This window comes from Rhea pennata, chromosome 7 (assembly GCF_028389875.1).
Source record: "Rhea pennata isolate bPtePen1 chromosome 7, bPtePen1.pri, whole genome shotgun sequence".
Taxonomy (NCBI): domain Eukaryota; kingdom Metazoa; phylum Chordata; class Aves; order Rheiformes; family Rheidae; genus Rhea; species Rhea pennata.
Genome location: NC_084669.1, coordinates 23,805,695 through 23,823,077, shown reverse-complemented (window position 1 = coordinate 23,823,077; position 17,383 = coordinate 23,805,695). Strand labels below are relative to the sequence as shown.

Sequence of the window (17,383 nt, the reverse complement as noted above, 5' to 3'; positions counted from 1 at the left end):
TTGATGGCAAGACTTTCTGCAGTTGATATATCACATTAAGACTCCTTGGTGTTTCAGAGCAGTGGAGAGTCTGTTATATTTTTCTAACCTCCTCAATTACTGGAAACAGCTTGAAGCATGGATTCAGAGAGCAAATCAGAGGATCACAACATACTTTATTTTAAGAATCTCATGAATTTAAGCAAAATCATTTCTTAAACCATCTAGAATGGGGAATTCTGTGCCCTGTGGTCATTAGTGAGCTCCTGACTGGTACAGTGTGTGACATATTACATTGCAGTAATGCAATGCCATGTCATGATAAAGTAATGATGCAAACTCTTGCCAAATAAACTTTGCAGACTTGAACTGGTGACCTATCTTCCTCCCTTGGGCATGGTCAGTTGAGACAGAGAATGAGTTGACAGAGATGAATATGCTTTTTTATGGATTTTGGTTAATTTTATGTGAACACAAGTTCAAATTCAAACCACCTGATACTCCTATAAACACGTTGCCTGGAACCCAGGCCTTGGCGGCAATGTTTTTGAAGAAAATGCAGCCACCAAAGTGCTTAAAATCAACAGACACCAGAGTGAGTCACCAATATGATTCACTGACCTACTTGTAGGGCACGAGATTGTAAAAACAGGGTCAGATCTTCCTCTGCCAGTGCACAGGGAGAGCGTATACTCTGACTCTCAGCTTTGCTACACCAAAGTGAGGGATCTGGCCCTGTATGTGGGCACTAGTAGGAACACAAAAGCTGTCCTCAGAAGTTTCTCCACAGGCTGAAGTTCAATTCTGCCAGAGAGCTGTGTGAAGCTAACAGCAGAGCTTGCCTCCAGCCAAGGCAGAATCTTTAGAGCCCTGACTCTACTGACCAGATGCGTATCACCACCTACAGCAGCCAATGTTATCCTTACCTTTCTTAAGGTGTGGAAAGTTATGGACACAACCAGCTGTTCTTCTATAGAGCTTTACTTAGCATTACGGTACAGTGAGGGAGAGGGCTTCCTAGGCCAACTATTTAAGTGGAAAACTTAGGCAAGAAGACCCTTCTCCCACTTACCTATCCTTTTCCTGAGTCTTTTTAAAACTAGATATTTATTTAACACTATTTTTTCACTTACAGTAGCGTAAATTCAGACTCATTAGAAGTTGAATGTAAACTAGGAGGTTGATAGGCTGTTTTATTTGCATTATGTTTACTCATATCTGGGCTCGTGTCCCGCTATAAACTGGATGAGTCATATTTCACAGATGCTATGGGAAGACCACAGTATTCCAAACGTAGGAGCATGAAAATATGCAATGAAAAAAAAGCAGTATATGGTGAAAATGTACACATCAAATAAGTGATGTAGCAGAACTATCCAATATAGGATAGGAGAGAGACAGTGGAAAGAGAGGAGGCTGTTCAGCAGAGGAAAGAGGCTTATAGAAAAGAAGAGACAGTAGAAAAAGAGCTTAACAGTAAAAACAGTGAAAGGGTGAATGTTGCAGTGGGGTGCCCATTCACACAGTAGCTACTCAGAGCTTGACCACCAAATTGCTAGACAGTGAACTCAGTGAATCACAAAGATTGGAGCAATCAAATGTCATAATAATTGATTCCAACTGCATAGTAATTAAAAGCAGAAGAGAGTCAGCAGTTTCTCTTTGGCAAAATTAATACAACATCATTTTTAGATGGAAAATCCTCAGGTTATTTATCTAGGTAATACAAAATGATTAAATAAACAAAACAAAAGAATAAAATTGTAGATTCTGAGACAGATTTTGCTATGAGATATGACTATAATCATTCTGTATCTCAAAAGGGACTAGCTCAGCATCCGTAATTCTAGAATATCCTTTTGAAATCATAAGTCCATATGTAAGGCAAAACTTCTTCAAAGGCATATATCTGAAGCAATTATTTGAAGCAATAATTTCAAATTGTCTTTAATAAAATATTTTGAAAATTTGTAAGAGAATTGTATAAAATTTGCCATGGGAATGCTGTACTCCTTTTATGTCAGTTTTAACTTTAATGCTTCATGTAATTACATTTGTGGTAAATGATTCTTGGGCTGCTTTTTTTCCTACTTAAAGGTGAGATTTTGAAGTGCATCTTGGTGATCTAAATGTTCCAAATGCACTGAAATTGCAATTTAGGGCAGAGCATGTGGTTCCCATAAAAAATACTGCTTCTCTTACTATATGCTATCTTCATAAGATCCAAAATGTAGCTTATCATCACTGTATTCCTATTCTATTTCTCATTTTATTTGGAGGATTAAACGTGAAGAAGCAAAATTTTTACTTGCTGGTATGCACAGCACTGCATGAAGGGTGCTGGATCTTCCATTTTTTAGAATTAGAGCCTTTTCATAAGGGCCTTTTCATAAGATAGTTTTTTGCATCTGATCTATAATGTTCAGCTCTTTTAATTGAGAAGCAAATTATGGATCCTCATGGACCACAGAAATTTCATTCAGTAGAGCTACTTTGTGTGTACAGTGCAAGTAAGAGCAGAATTTACCTGCAGTTGAGAGGCAGTTGAGAGATTTTTTTCCTCATCTGAACAAAAATGCTATCACTTCTAAGATTTTTTTATATAGTTAATTGCAGGCAGGTTAAGAAATTACTACATAAAGAATTAAAATGCATAATTACTGTTACTAATCCCACTCTCTTATACTGTCTAGCAATTTAAATGGAAATTTCATAACTTTGTTTTACAATTCTTATGTTTGCCATGAAAAAGTGGGAAATGAAACAAAGAATTAACTAAGGCGTCAGTTTGGTTTGGGGTTTTTTATCAGTAAAAGTGATACTTGATACTTTACAATTAAAAAAAAAAAAAGTCTAGTACTTCAGATCTTTCATGCAGTAACAAACAGATCTTATATAGTTCAGCACTTTTAAGCAACCTTAGAATAACAGACCTGTGCAAACAACTCAGATCATCTGAGAAACTTTAAAGTAAGAAGTTACTGCACAAGCTCAGCACTTTGAGACCATTCAGACAACAGCAAACCAATGTTCACAGCTCAGCATTTACATGCTGTTCTGCAATAATAAAACAGTGTGATTGTATGAGAGAAGAAAAACACTTGGACAAAAAGATATCATATCCAAGTTCACAAGAAGTGAGTAAAAGAAATTTTCTTACAACCAATTTTTTAATTTACAAATATTTTAATATATATTTATATAAGTATATGTGTTATATGATATGTAATATAGAACATATAACGTGTAGTGTATAACGTAATATGCAATATGTAATACATAATATGTATTATATATTATATATTATATAGTATGAAAAAGGTTATAGCTGGGTTTTTGGTAAGCTGAAACACTTGTAGTTAGTACTTGGAAGATGTGCTTTTTTTTCTATGAACTTCTTTGCCAGAATCCTCAAGCCACATTAACCAAGGAAGGGCAAGGAAGGCTGGGATAACTGACAAGCAGTGATTAAGAATTTACTCCTTTTTACAGCAATTTTTGAGATGTGATTCTACTGTTTATTCAGATGTTTTTCAGGGCGCCTTTTCTGGCTTTTAGCTATCTGGTGTGGCTGTATGCTGGAGGAAACCGTTTCAACTTGTGCAGCTTATATAGGAGTATGGCAGAGATAGCTGGATTAACTGTTCAAATCTACTGAACTGTGTTGCTTCCTGATCCTTTTCCCAGTTTGAAACATGACCTTCCTTTTCCTATATTCTCTCTCCCCACTTCTGACTCACTCCCTGTTTCTTTTTGTATTCAGAAAGGAATGAATCCAGTGCAGAAGAGGTCAGAACTGTTTCTGCAGCTTTGTACTGCTGAAGTCTTCTTGCACAAAGGCAGTATCTAGACACCTCTCATTCACATAGTGCTATGTAAACTTGGAGTACGGAAGTATACAGCATGTCTTCACAGTACGTTGTTTTCCTTCAAGATTCTGCTCTGTCTGTATGTCTCATCTCCTGATGGCACTATTGGAGGGGAGGCTGTACCTAGAGTGAGAACAGACTAGCTGGACTGGTATCTCTCATGTTGCACCAAAAATAGAAAATCACTATTAACATTCCAAGTTACAGAACACTTGTATAACCCTGAGTTTATACAGTGTTCACATTTTTTTACTCAGGCTCATGAAAGTGACCTTTAATGACGGGTTTTGGTCAAACAAACAACTTTCAGAAGAGGAAAGTCCAGTTACGTAGTGAATGTTCTCAGCTCTGACATGGAGCTGGGAATCCATCTAAGAACTGGTTCATGATGAACTGTCATAGCCAAAACCTATCCAGCTTATTTTACAAATTGAAGTTAGTCTGTAGAGTGTTTGTCAGGAATTTAAGCAGAAGCTGGCTGGAAATTCATCTGGAACATAAGCTGCCTTTACTCAGCAAATTGCTGGCATGTTCCTTCAGGCAGTTTTTTCCTTTGCCTAGATTATCTAAGCAAACAATTATGCAGAGTGCTTTCTTCTGGGTTTGCAAATTTGAATGAATTTCTTTTCCTCTACAGGTGCACTTTACATATGAACATGTCAAAGCAAGATTTTACTGTCAGTCTTTGGGGCTGGTTTCTTGATTCAATAGAGCTCAGGTTCTTTGAAATGGACAGAAACTCTTTCTCTCAGATGGGCTTCTCGATGTCATCAGTAGGACTACTGGTGGTCATCAATAGCTGGTTTCAAGAGCACTTCAAATAAACAAATCACTGAAGTGCTGTACGTATTTTCATGCCTGTGAACAAGCAAACAGAAGGCAGGAAATAAAAAATTCAGCCTAGTTTATTTCAGCCTAATTTATGTCCACTTCATTGAGATACTCTACAAAGTGATCTATGGATCATTTCAAAATTAGGTGATCTCTGAATGTAAAAAAATTTGAGAAATGCTGCCCAGTGTGTTACTGAACACAGGTTTTACTAGGATGGATAGCATCTCTTACTGTGGCTAATGGAAATGCATCCTAGTATTGAAACTTCTTTGACTCCCCCTTAAGGTGACAGATATTTCTCATACTGCCATCAGGGTAGGTAGATGACAACTGAGTTTATTATTGCTATTTTCCCATGCCAGCAAGAAAGTTCTCCACAGTCATGGCTGCTGCTGCTGCTCACTGCTGGAAATGAAGGAATCAGCTGGAGGAAGGTAGTACTCTTCAGAATCACGCCCTTTGCATCTCGTTGTCCTGCTAGTTTGGTCGCTCCCTAAATGCACTGAGACATATGTCGTCTTACTCAGTTGGAACAGAGATAAGTACATTTATTGCAGAGATAAATACAGACATTAGTACACAGTATAGTTAATCCTCAGTTATTAGCTCATTTTAGCTGGAAATAAATACTTTATTCTTAAATAAGTGGGTCTCGAAGTGCACTATGCAAATATTTGGCAAATGGTTAGTAGAGGGTTGACTTTCTCGGCCAAAATCCATGTTCTCCTTTAACCCAAGTTGCTGGGTTACGTTTATGACTACCACCCTGTTATAGAGACTTTCAGTGAGGTAGCAACTGTGGACTCCTTTTCTTAAAGTGACCTGTCTGTTTGCTTTCATTTTTGGCTCTGACTGCGGGTATGAACAGGCACATCTAAGTAACAAGTGACCAGCAGAAGACAGCAATAGCGCACTCCAATTTTTATTTTTGATTTTCTTTGCTGGAGGAAGGGAGGGACTATGTGATCTAACAGCCAGAATAATCAAAGCCATTACAGTCTAGATTTTTCTCTCATTTGTCCAGCCTTATACTAGCCTGAATCTGTGAGCAGCAGTGGAGTAACTCCTGATTTAGACTAGTACATGCACTGTGCTTCCTGACCTTTGGCTGACTATGAGGGGTTCAGCCACAGCTGATATCTCCCCATCAGAATGCAGGAGAGAATTTCTTTGCTTGGAAGCAGTTTCATGGGGATTTATATTATTAAGGAACTGAATAAACACAACAGATGATCAGTTGTTTCCTCTGGTTCTCTAGGAAGAAACTTACTTTGAGAAGAATAGAAGTAACAGTGTCTTCTGTAGGGAATACCACAGTGCTCTACAGACTCATTAATTCAGTCCCACCTCCTTTGTCATCAGAAATTTGTGCATTCCCCATTTGAGAAGTAGAGAAACTAGTGTGAGGACTGGCTCTTCTGCAGGTTCTAGAGAAGGTCAATAGCACAACTGGAATGAACCCTTAGTTCTCTGGATCTTGCATTTTAACCAAGAATCCAGGACAGCTTCTCAGAACATAAAGGGCAAATGGCCACTGTGCCCGATAGCTGCCCTCACAAGAACATGCTACTGCATTGAACTCTCCTGGAATCTGAAAGAAAATGAAGCGCCTCAGTCTCTTAGAGGCTTTTGAAGCTTGCAGCCCAGAAGCCCAGTCTTCATGATAGGGCTGTTTTCTTGCAGCTGGCTAAAAAGAGCACAAAAGGTACAGAAACCCATCTGTTACCTGTTGATAAGAAAAACAAGAGGCACTTGATGGGGTGAATTTTGTAGCTAATCTATGGCTTTCTAGATTGGTTCTGATTTTTCTAGGAACAAGCTTTCTTCTATCTTGAAAAAAATAATCAGAAAAGTGATCTTGAGAAGATTTCTTGTTGTTACTCTGTGTTTACAGAAGAGGCAGCAAAAATAAGGAAAGAAACAAAATCAGCTGATAATCAGCCTTCATAGATTGTTTTGACAAGTCTCCTGAGCTAGGGAGTCACTTGGGATCTTCTCACTCCACACCATGCAGATGATTCTGTGACCACTACAGACCTGCCTGCTGATGATTCTGGACTTTGGCAACACCTCTTTGCTGTTTACAGACCTGAGTGATGCCCTGACTTGCCTGGGCCTATGTCTCATTCTGCAACATGTAAGCTGTGAGTATATTGTACAGCTCATTGCCCCAGCTTACTTCCCTTAAATTCCCTTCCTCATTACCTTTGATGGTTCAAAGTGACAGAGCTGAAGTCAGTGAGACTGTTTAAGGAAGGAACTGGTCACGTCTGTCTTTCCTGTAGAGCTTTTTCCCTTTTACAGTTACAGTAGACCTATTAACGCGTTAGAGAAAGTGTGCAGACTAGTTTGCTCTTACAGAGTATCCGTACACACTGTAATTGAGATGTTTCCCAACACCCCCGTCAGTCAGCCAGAATGATTGTGAAAACATGCCTGGGTCTTATGAGGGGATTTTTGCCTGTTTGGGCATTACGAATCAAATGTCCCCAATAAGGTAGATATGGAAGGGAGGAGCGAAAGCTTTTAGACATAGTTTTGACAGTTATGAGCAAAACAGGAAAAAAATAATAAAAAAATGAGTACATATGAATGCAGACATGCCCCACGTTCAGGTTGGAGGAGTTAACAAGTACTCAGTATGAGCTCTGCAGATGGACTCGTCAAAGGTTCCATGGAGGGGCTTAAGAGGCTCCTGCATCTGGAGACATCACTAGAACTTGAGCAGAGGAAAGCACAGGGACTGGAGGGACTGAGAGCTTCTTGGTAAAGATAGAAGGTTTGCTGTGGTGAAAGCAAGTTAGGTGGCACATACATGAAACAAGACAACAGTTTGCTGAAAGCTGCTCAGCCTAGCCTTTGTAGAGTTCAGTTTGGAAACCAACCAGCTTCCTATGCAATACATGGAGATAGAAGGGGGCGGGGGTTGATCCATCAGCTAGGAAAATCAGCTAGGAAAGTCTTACCTCAATCTTGTTCCACAGGCACTTCACCACGTTTCTCCAGTCTACTGCACTCTGTCTGCACTGCCTTTTGTGAACCTCCACCTCTTTCTCAGTTGTGTGAAAGGATCACATAGATAGGCAAGGCTGAAAGGAAAAAGATGAATAAGCAGGGATCCACATCTAGAAGAGACAAAATTCTCTATCCTGTTCTTCTGTGTGATGTCTTAATGTTTTACATCTGCTCTTCATGATTTTGTTTCCTACTGAATGTTAGGTGTTCCCCAGATGGAATTGCTCCCAGGTGGATCTCTCATAGATGTCCGCATTGCCCAGTCTGGCCCAGCTGATCTTTGAGCTTCGCAAGACCCAAACTCTAATTTCATGGAAGCGCTGCTCAAAAATGTTATTACTCACTATCTTTACCAGTAAGCCTATGAAGAGTAGTGAAGTTACATACGTATGGGGAGAGAAAACAATGGTAACGTAATGGAAACTGAACAGAAATTCCACCTTCTCTCCTAATATAGCTTGGCAACCTGTTGGGCTTGTAGTGCTTCTTCCAATTCTGTCTTTCCATGGAAGGGATCCTATCAATGGGAAGTTATTTCAGACTTAAAGGCTGCTTGCCCTGTGTCCTGAGATATAACTAAAGGAGGGACTTTATAATCCACTTCTTTGCAGTGTACAGTATTTCAGCTTTATGTGGGAACATTCATTCCTTTCTTCTGATTATCGGAAGTTTATTGCGTGTTAGGTTTAGAAAAACTCTAACAAGAAGACATGTTAAGGTAGATGTGGCTGTCTCATCTAATACACAGGCTTTTCTGATCAGAAAAGACTATTTAGGACTAACCTTCTTAGAGTGTGAGACAGGAGAAGCTGCCTGGCTTGACTCATAGAGTTTACTAGGGAGTTAGTAAGTTTACCTGAGGACATTCTGATACATTATGAGATTTACTGTAGCTAAAAATAAGGCATGTCAGTCAGTGGCACCCTGGGAAACAGAACTAATGAGTGGTGTGGTGTGGAGATAGCAGAGCTTGCTGAGAAGAGGTGGACAAACTACCACTGACTTCTTATAAGATGTCAACGCAATCAGGCTCACCCACAGTTGCAGGGCTGTGGCTGGAACTATCTGTAGAAGACTGAGGAGAAAAGAGGAGTGATAAGAGACAGAAGAAATAATAGGACAATGAAGACAGTCAAAGCCTGAAAGTTTCAAGGCATTCCAGAGTACTTGGGACTTTTCATCTTGCACCTGGGATGAGTGTTACTTAAACTCAATGGACATCAAAATAGCCAGAAAATAGAATTCTGCTGTTCTCCTTTCGGACCGTTTTGTATTGACTTCATTAGCTAGCCCATACAAAAAATGCTGTAATGCACATGGGCCCAAATGCTTTATGATAGTAAAACTGTAGCTTGCTAAAGCTTGAGGAGGAAGGATGCTTGTATCCTCCTGGTAGAGTGGTGGTGCCCTGAAAGAGATATGCTTTAGCACAACTGGAGAGAATTAACCAACCAGAGTATTCACTATATAGAATAAGCTAGTGTCAACATCACATAACTGCCTCCAAGGTTAGTTACTGTTACAAGCTCCCATTTGTCACAGGCACAAGAAATCTGTCCTGATCCTGAAGGGAGTTAGGTTAGCTCAGTTGGTTAGCGCATGGTGCTAATAATGCCAAGGTCGTGGGTTTGATCCCCGCATGGGACACTCATTTGAGGGTTGGACTAGATGAACTCCAGAGGTCCCTCCCAACCTTACTGATTCTATGATTTTAACTTGCCTTAGTTCTGGCCTCCACTTATGGATGTAGAGGAACTGTGTTTTGGAACTGTACACTACCGCCAGTTGACTCTGATTAGTGCTTCAGGAATTTTACTAGTGTTTCAGGAATTTACCTAGTCTAGCTGCCTCTGAAGATCTTGCCGTACATGTGTACATCTCGAAACTCTGGCCTTTAATCTCTCTGCAACTGCATTCTCATTTGTCAAATTGGGCTGCTGGTGCTTCCTTTCCCCCACTACTTTCTTTACATTTTTTCCCCCATTTAGAACATGAACTCTTAGGAATTACATACTCTTGGCACTACATAAGCACTAGCACAGCACTTGAGTTTTGCAGTAGCACTTCCAGAGCTCACAGAAGGAAACAGCAATGATATGCAGCAATGCAAGCATGCATGTGAATACAATACCAATCCATCAGTGGAGCCCCATATAGGAAGGCTAGCTCTGTCAATGATCCTGTAGAAGATATCACCATCGTAGGTGATAGGTGGTAGGACTGCCACCACCAATGAATAAGATTTAGTTTGTGCCTGATATTTCTAGGGCCTGATCGCAGAGCTGCATGAACAAATCACACAAAATGCAGCTTCACTAGGTGAAGACAAAGCCTCATAGATCTGAAAGACTTGTTTTCTATTATCTTTCAGCCTGGACTTGAACTAAGGGAGATACCTTGAACTAGAAATAAAAATCAACTAAGTAACATGTGGCATTTGTTTTGAGTGAACTACCAGAGGGTGGGAAGGCTCCAATGTTAGCAATTGCACAAAAGTTACAATGTTTAAAGCCAGCACCCACAGAACATCCATCTCCCTGGTCTTGCTGGTTTTGCTGCTGCAAGCATGTTCTTGCTCATATCATTATCTGCTTAACAGTGTTAGATTCATTGCCCTTAAGGGGAAATACCTAATCTGTTTTGAAGGTGAACAACAGAAAATTTGAAGACTTAATTTATATACAGGGAACTTCAAAAAATATATCACATTTATTTTAAACTGGAACACCAATGGATTTTACCCTATACTGCCCTACAGCAAATTCACTCTACCCACCCCTTCTGGAGTTAGAAGATTCAATATTACAGATGTGGAAGATAAAATTAAATCCTTCTGTACTACGCAAATATGTATTCTAGGACAGATATTATTCAGGCCAAGCTGTACTTTTGAGCCTTTCTTTCCGGCTTCTCCAAACGAGTGACAGTCCCCAGGCCGTCTCTTCTTTCTGAGTACAATGATAAACTTAGTACCATGTTTCAAACAGGTCTTCAACCTGTAGTTGCAGCCATCATTATTCTTACAGCTTTACTCTGTCTGGCCACTTCCACAGAACTTGATTAGGGAGTTGTGATTTTCTGATGATACAAGGACCTAGAACAATTCAAAATATTACTTATGCATCTGGAGGACAGGAGTCATAGAAAAAGGATGAAACAATGAAAGGCCTGCATGCAAAATACTCCAGTTAGTGCTTAGCATGTTCTGTTGATCTTAAGCAGGCCCCAGTCATCCAAACATCCCTACTTTGGGGGAAGAAACATTTCAGTCCTTGCCCCTCCTATTCGGTTCCTCAGGACACATCTTCATATCCTGCATATCCTATGGCACTGTCCCACAGGACATGTGTTGGGCTTGATCAGTGGCCTTTGATCCCTGTTTTGTCTTTTTCCCACCAGTTATCTAAAACCTTTTACTTTGGTTCATGCCAGTATCTGCAACTACTATTCTCAGACTTAATTCTTCTTTAGTACTTTGCAAGCAATGCAGTAGCCATCAAACAGACAAGAGAGTCAGTTAATGATCACTGATAACACCCACATCATTCACAGAGAAGCTGTAGCAGGGTTTATTATTATCTCTTGCATTGCATTTAAGATATTGCCTGGAGGCCAATGCTGAAATCAGGCTTCACAGCTGCCAGGAAATTTACAGATACTTAGTAAGTCTCCCTCCCTGCCCTGAAGACTTTCTATTCTAAAAAGACATTATTTTCATTTTATAGACAGAAAGGTGAGTTAGATTTTTGCAGCAGGTTGTCACTGACTTGCCCGATGTCTTGCAGAGCATCTGTGGGAGAATCAGAAATGTTTTGGGGGAATGTTCTGAACTGTACCTCTGTGCCTTTCTTATCCAACCTCCTTGATTAGCCAGAAAGTGATGAGCTAGTGAATGACTCAAGTTTTTAAGTGATCCTAGTTAGTGGGGCCATTTATGCTCATGAAAAATACCCCAAATTGCAGATAGAATGGATATACAAAATCCCACCCCAAAAAGCACATTAGAAGGTGATAGTGCATTTCAGTTCCCATAAGAATAATGTTCTACTAAGCATCATGTTTTCAACAGAGATTAGATTGGGAATTGGGTTTTGCTCTGTTTCTTTTCTTTTTCTTTTTTTTTTCTTTTTTTTCTTTCTTTCTTTTTTTTTTTTTTTCTTTTTTTTTTTTTTGTTATGCCCTACTGAGGGGAAAAAGCTCTCATGGAAAATCATACAGCTTATTTCATCTGTGTGAGAAAAGGCAGGATGTTTTGCTGGTTAATTCCTCATGTGTGAAAAATAAAATGTTGCCAAAACCTACGCTGAATATACTTCCTTAAGAAAAGCAGGTTAAATTACTTTAAGCCTCAAGGGGTTTTAGTCACTGTAGAAAAGTCGGTCAATAGTTTCTACTATACCAGCAGATTGTGATGCCCATACTTGCCCAGAATATTGCTTCTCTATTATACTGCATTTCATATATAATTTAACATGCCACTGTCTGATTACAAAATGTTTGTTTCTCTCTCTTTTTTTTTTTTCTCCTAAAAAGTGACATTTGGGAAAAGCAATACAAAATCCTGTTAGATAGCGTTTCATCTTTCTGTCTACATATATCAAAACTTGAATTCAAATTGCTTAAATCTTCTAGAATTTCTGTTTATGAAGGGAGCAGATAATGATGAACTGGAAAACTGCAGAGGACTGATAACTTCTGAAGTGATTCTCATATATTTATATTGCAGGGACATGAAATATCAGATAGTACTTATAAGAAGAAGTTAGGCATCTGAAGGTGGCAAATTTCTTGTCAGTCAAGTTGTTTAAAATTTTTATCAGTCTCTTAATGCTTGTTTTACAGATAAGACCTCCCATCCTGCAGACTTAATGCCTATGGTGCATTCAGTAAATGTACTTACTACTTAGAATATAAAAATTTTGCCTGCGCCTGCAAACATCTGCATGAGTCATCCCCTGGGTTTTAGTGCAGATTTTCATGAAGCACCTGCATGAGAAAGAATTGGTAGAATGAGCCTTTAATTCCTAAAAGCAATTTAAATCTTCTTTAGGATTTTCCAGCATGAAAGAGGCTCTATAAAGACAGAAATACAAATAAGTCATCAGCAGAGAAATGTGGCAGTTGCAAGTTTTATTATTTGAATACTGACAGGTCACTTCCCTCTTGCCTCTTGCGTAGAGTGTAATATTATCACCAGTCAGCACCAACCATTTGGCTTGTCAGCAGAAGGGCAGGGAAATCAAACACCAGGCAGGGAAAGCTTCTTTGTTTCTTTCCCAGGGAAATCTATGACAGGAAACAAAGGAAGAAATTATAAATGATGATCAAGTAAGATAGAATCATCTTCTCAGGAATTTCATTCTCTTGTCATTAGGCAATGGGAACAAAAGGCTTGACATTTAGCTGCTCTGATCCAAAGAAAGGCAAGTCAACTTATGAACTGAGTGCTGGGCCTTTAGCAGTGACTAAAAGCAAATTTAGAGAATGTTACCTTGCGGGGAGGTGCAAATAGCACATGTTCAGGGTGGACTACAGCTCCACAAGGTAGGAAGCACTCTTAAAGAATCCACCTTTGCAGATTAATGTCTGGCTAAAAAATAACCATTTTTCTTTGTTTTGTGAGTCTGATCCAAGAAACAAGGTGCAGCACTTCAAATACACTAATGTGTCTGCGGACTTCAATAAAGCCCTTAATTATACAGTGGTTGGGGAATTACTGCATTGCTAAGACTGCAAAGTGCTCAGTAACGTCCCACAGCTGTGCAAAGAAACCTTTGTGCTACTGCCAAATAGTTTGCGGGGACATTAAAACAAGCTGTGAATTCTCAGCAAAAGTTAGGTTAAGCTCCCTCACTTGTAAAGTGCAGTAATGTTTCTGCACCTTTAATCTGGGCAATTCTGCCCTAGTCCCCTGCCAGAGTGAAGGGCTCCTGATCTTTCTCAGTTTCCAGCTTTTAAGGGGATACAGATCTGTGTGATCCTGGTACGTATTAGCCCTGATTCAGGCCTCCAGTCCTGCTTCCTAGGAATATGGTGCATCTTGGTCATTTCTCTCAAGTCCTTTTCAAATACAATTACGTGCTTGAGACTTCTGTAGACAGGTGCCAACAATTGGAGAGAGGACTCTAGGGGTGGTGGTAAGTGATCAGATGCAAGAGACTATCTGCATTGGAAGTTGTTTTAACTTTTTATCTAAAGTGTAAAACTAGTGAAAACAGAAAATTGTGGCATTCAGGTGACTATTTTGAAATGTAGCAGAGTTAGATCTTTTTAATGGCAAGCAAGCCCGGCCTGTGGAGCAGGGAAATGTCCTGCACATTGACAAGTATGAAATGAAGAGAACTGTTTTTGGAAGCAGAGTTCAAGAGTTCTGCTAGTTAATTTGAAAGAGTAACATCAAGCAAAGCAGGTGAATGTTATCTTCTGGATCCCAGTTGTTTGCCACCATGTTGCTTTGTTGCTTAGGTGAGTCAAAATTTTTTCTTTCTCACTGTACATACCCATTGAGTAGACTTATAAATAAGCTTACTTACCACGTAGATGTGCTGTTAGGTTTGACTAATGACAGTGTGAAGAGCATACCGCTGTTCAAGATGGAAGATCTTTAGATATACAAAGCCAAAGGTGTTTCTTAACAAAAGAGAGTCTGAGCATCCACATGGCTAAGGCCTGTGTTTGTCCGCTTTGAGAATGTTCTTAACAGTTATGTGGAAATCTTTAGAGTCAGCCGTTCTCTGAAATAATGAACAACTAGATTTAGCAGTTAAGGGATAAAATTTTCTGGGGAAGTAACCCAACTGAAATTAGGGCAGAATTTGGTCAATGAGTTTTCTTCTCAGATAATTTCTGAAATCCCAAGAAAGCTAGCAGTAAACAGTGATTCTGCCAGATCCACAGCACAGAAATGGTGCTGCTTGTGCACTGGGATTGGTAAAGGAGTATGAGTCACAGCAGTCCTGTCAACAGCATTGTCAATCGCAGAGCATCAGTCCGAGGAAAGGCAAGTGTTTCCTCAGGGTTCCTGCTGCACAGGGTTGGGGGGGGGGGCAGGGAAAAAGACCTCTGCAGGGCAGAACTATTTTAGCAAACTGTCTTTTGATTACCTACTTCTGACCCATTTTGGCTCTGTGCTGCCTTTTTCAGGCCAGCCACTCCTTGCTGACACATTACTAGGTCACCTCCGCTTCCATGATTTGTGCCTCTTTCCCAGGCAGGCCACCCACCAGGTCTTTTTGGTTGAGTGGGGCATTCAGACAGCCTAAGGAGGTCTCCCCTGCAAACAGGAACTATTCTTCAGGATAGATAGAAATCTACTAGAACTACTGAAATTTTTAGATTGATTTTAAGGGTCATTAATGTAAGAACTACACACAGTCACATCCTTTCATAGAACAATATATGCATCTGTTTGTGAGTCAGAATGAATTTTCTTGGCAGCCAACAATATTCAGGAGGTGAATTTGCCAGATTGTCAAGTGATTCAGTGTCCTTCCCTCTCTGGGGCATTTTAACCTCTGCAGCCATGAGGCTCTTCGGTAGAGTATCTGGGTCAGCCAGATTTTTTATTAAACAGGAAAATGGCCTTTCCTCCATGCAGTTCTCAGAGCATTTCCTACTCCATTCTCTGGTACCAGTCACAGAAATAATGGGTAAAACTGGCCACATCCCGCTTGCATGGGGTTCCTGTTAGCTGTAGCATGGGTGCAGCTGGGAAAAAGCACCAAAATACAGATGCAAGTTTGGAAATTCATTCCCAACTCATCAAACACCTTAGCCTTTAGTCTTGCTCCTATCAAGTCGTTGCATGATTTCCACAGAAAAGAGTAGGAGTTACTGTCACTTTATAATGTGAGTGATGGTATCCTCTCAGGAGCTGCAACTTAATGCTTGCCCTGGGAATGAATAGCATGGTGAGTGTGCAGTTTTAGGAAGAAATGGTTCCAGGTTTCCTCTCATACTGCTTTTCAACAGGATGATCTTACTTTCCTTCATTGTAACTAATGTTGATTAAAGGCTTCCTTTGTAGGATGGCTTACTTCCTCTTTCCCTGAATAGTGTTTTAACCTTCAAGGAACTTGCATGTTGCAGATGGGAAGACACAGACACATTGCAACTACATGCTTCTTTCTGGGACTTCGTGAATGTAGAGATAGGAGTACATCATATTTTACTGAATACTTGGTAACATATTAGCTATATTTGGAGCTGGAAGCCAAATTCTGTGCTCCCAATTTGTATGGTGGATAGAAACCAACCAGAAGACCAGATCTACTCTCATCTCCTACTCTTCTGGGAAGAAAGTTGGTGATGCGGAGAATCTGATATAGATCTATTGCTGAGAATTGTGAATGGATTTTTTATCATATCAACACTCATTGTGCTTTAGTGTGTCTGAAATTAAGATTTGTGCCTGAATTTCACAGAGCAGGAATATCTCTAATGAGAAATGCAAAGGGATGATATTTTTTCTTCTGCACAAACTGAGAAACTCTGGCTGGAGGCTAGCACCTTTCTCTACAGCTGTCAGTAGAGAGGAAAACATGTGTGCCCCTGCTGATTCACATGCCATATGATACTGCATTCCAGTTTCATTACTGACAGTGGGTTGGGTAAGGGGCTCTAGATAAACCTCAGTGTTTGTGCTCAACTGATCAGCTACTTATAATTTCATTTACTTAGCTAATTTGTCCTTGCACCTAGTCTCAGGCCTTGCATTCGTTTGTGGTGAGGTTAGGATGTTCCTGTAGAGCTGAAGAAAGATTATGGGCTGCTGAAATATAAGTTACATTCAGGAACTGCTATGCTAAGTATTTTTAATATCATATCACTCTATGAGAAAGAATGCCTACCTATCTGATTATTCATCTATGGGTCATACTCTTAAACGTAGTGAGTTACTGAAATTTTTTAATGTATGATAAAATGGAGAAAGGGCATTTTTCAGTTCTTTTTATTTTTTTCTTTCCCTAAGGCTACTCTTGTTGGAAACAGACTGAGGAGAGGGGTATACAAAGAATATATTCACTATATTGCTCAGTTGGTTAGAGTATGGTGCTAATAATGCCAAGGTAGCGGGTTTGATCCTGTACAGGCCACTCGTTTGGGGATGGACTAGATGATCTCCAGAGGTGCCTTCCAACCTTACCAGTTCTATGATTCTATCATATTCATTCATTTTACATTTCTGGAGCTTTACTGCACTGGGGGATATCTATATTGGAGGAGATCAGCACAGAAAGGTTAGGTTAGCTGAACATTAAACCTGTTTAGTGAAGCTACTGCAACTTCAAGTGTAAAAGGATTCAGTTACTTTAAAACTGGTTTATATCAAGTTAGCTTATACTTACAAGTGGCAATGTAACTTTGTAATTAGAGAAAACAAAGGGGCATAGATTCCACTCATATATACGCAGTGGACATTAAACATTGCCCTCCTCAGCTTCCTGCTTGAAACTACTCTTCTGTGACTTGTTACCTGATAACTGAAAAAGCAGGGCAGGTGTGTGCTCTCTGAATAGTTTTGCAGGAAGGACCTTGTAAACAAAAAAGCTACAAGGCAGGGTATTCTCATTCCTTTCCCAACACATTAAGCAACATTCTGCTTTCTGTTCTGCCTGTTTTCCTGCTCTTTCATGTGTCAGTGGGGTTTTCCTCCTCTTCAGGCTAAGACAAGAATGAGGAGCTAA

General features: G+C 39.8%; 1 long non-coding RNA gene across 1 annotated transcript in view; it reads left to right on the top strand.

The window, feature by feature from the left end:
• LOC134143063 (uncharacterized) overlaps nt 1-17,383 on the top strand; it is a 118,965-nt gene that overhangs the window by 94,121 nt on the left and 7,461 nt on the right. The window lies entirely within an intron of this gene.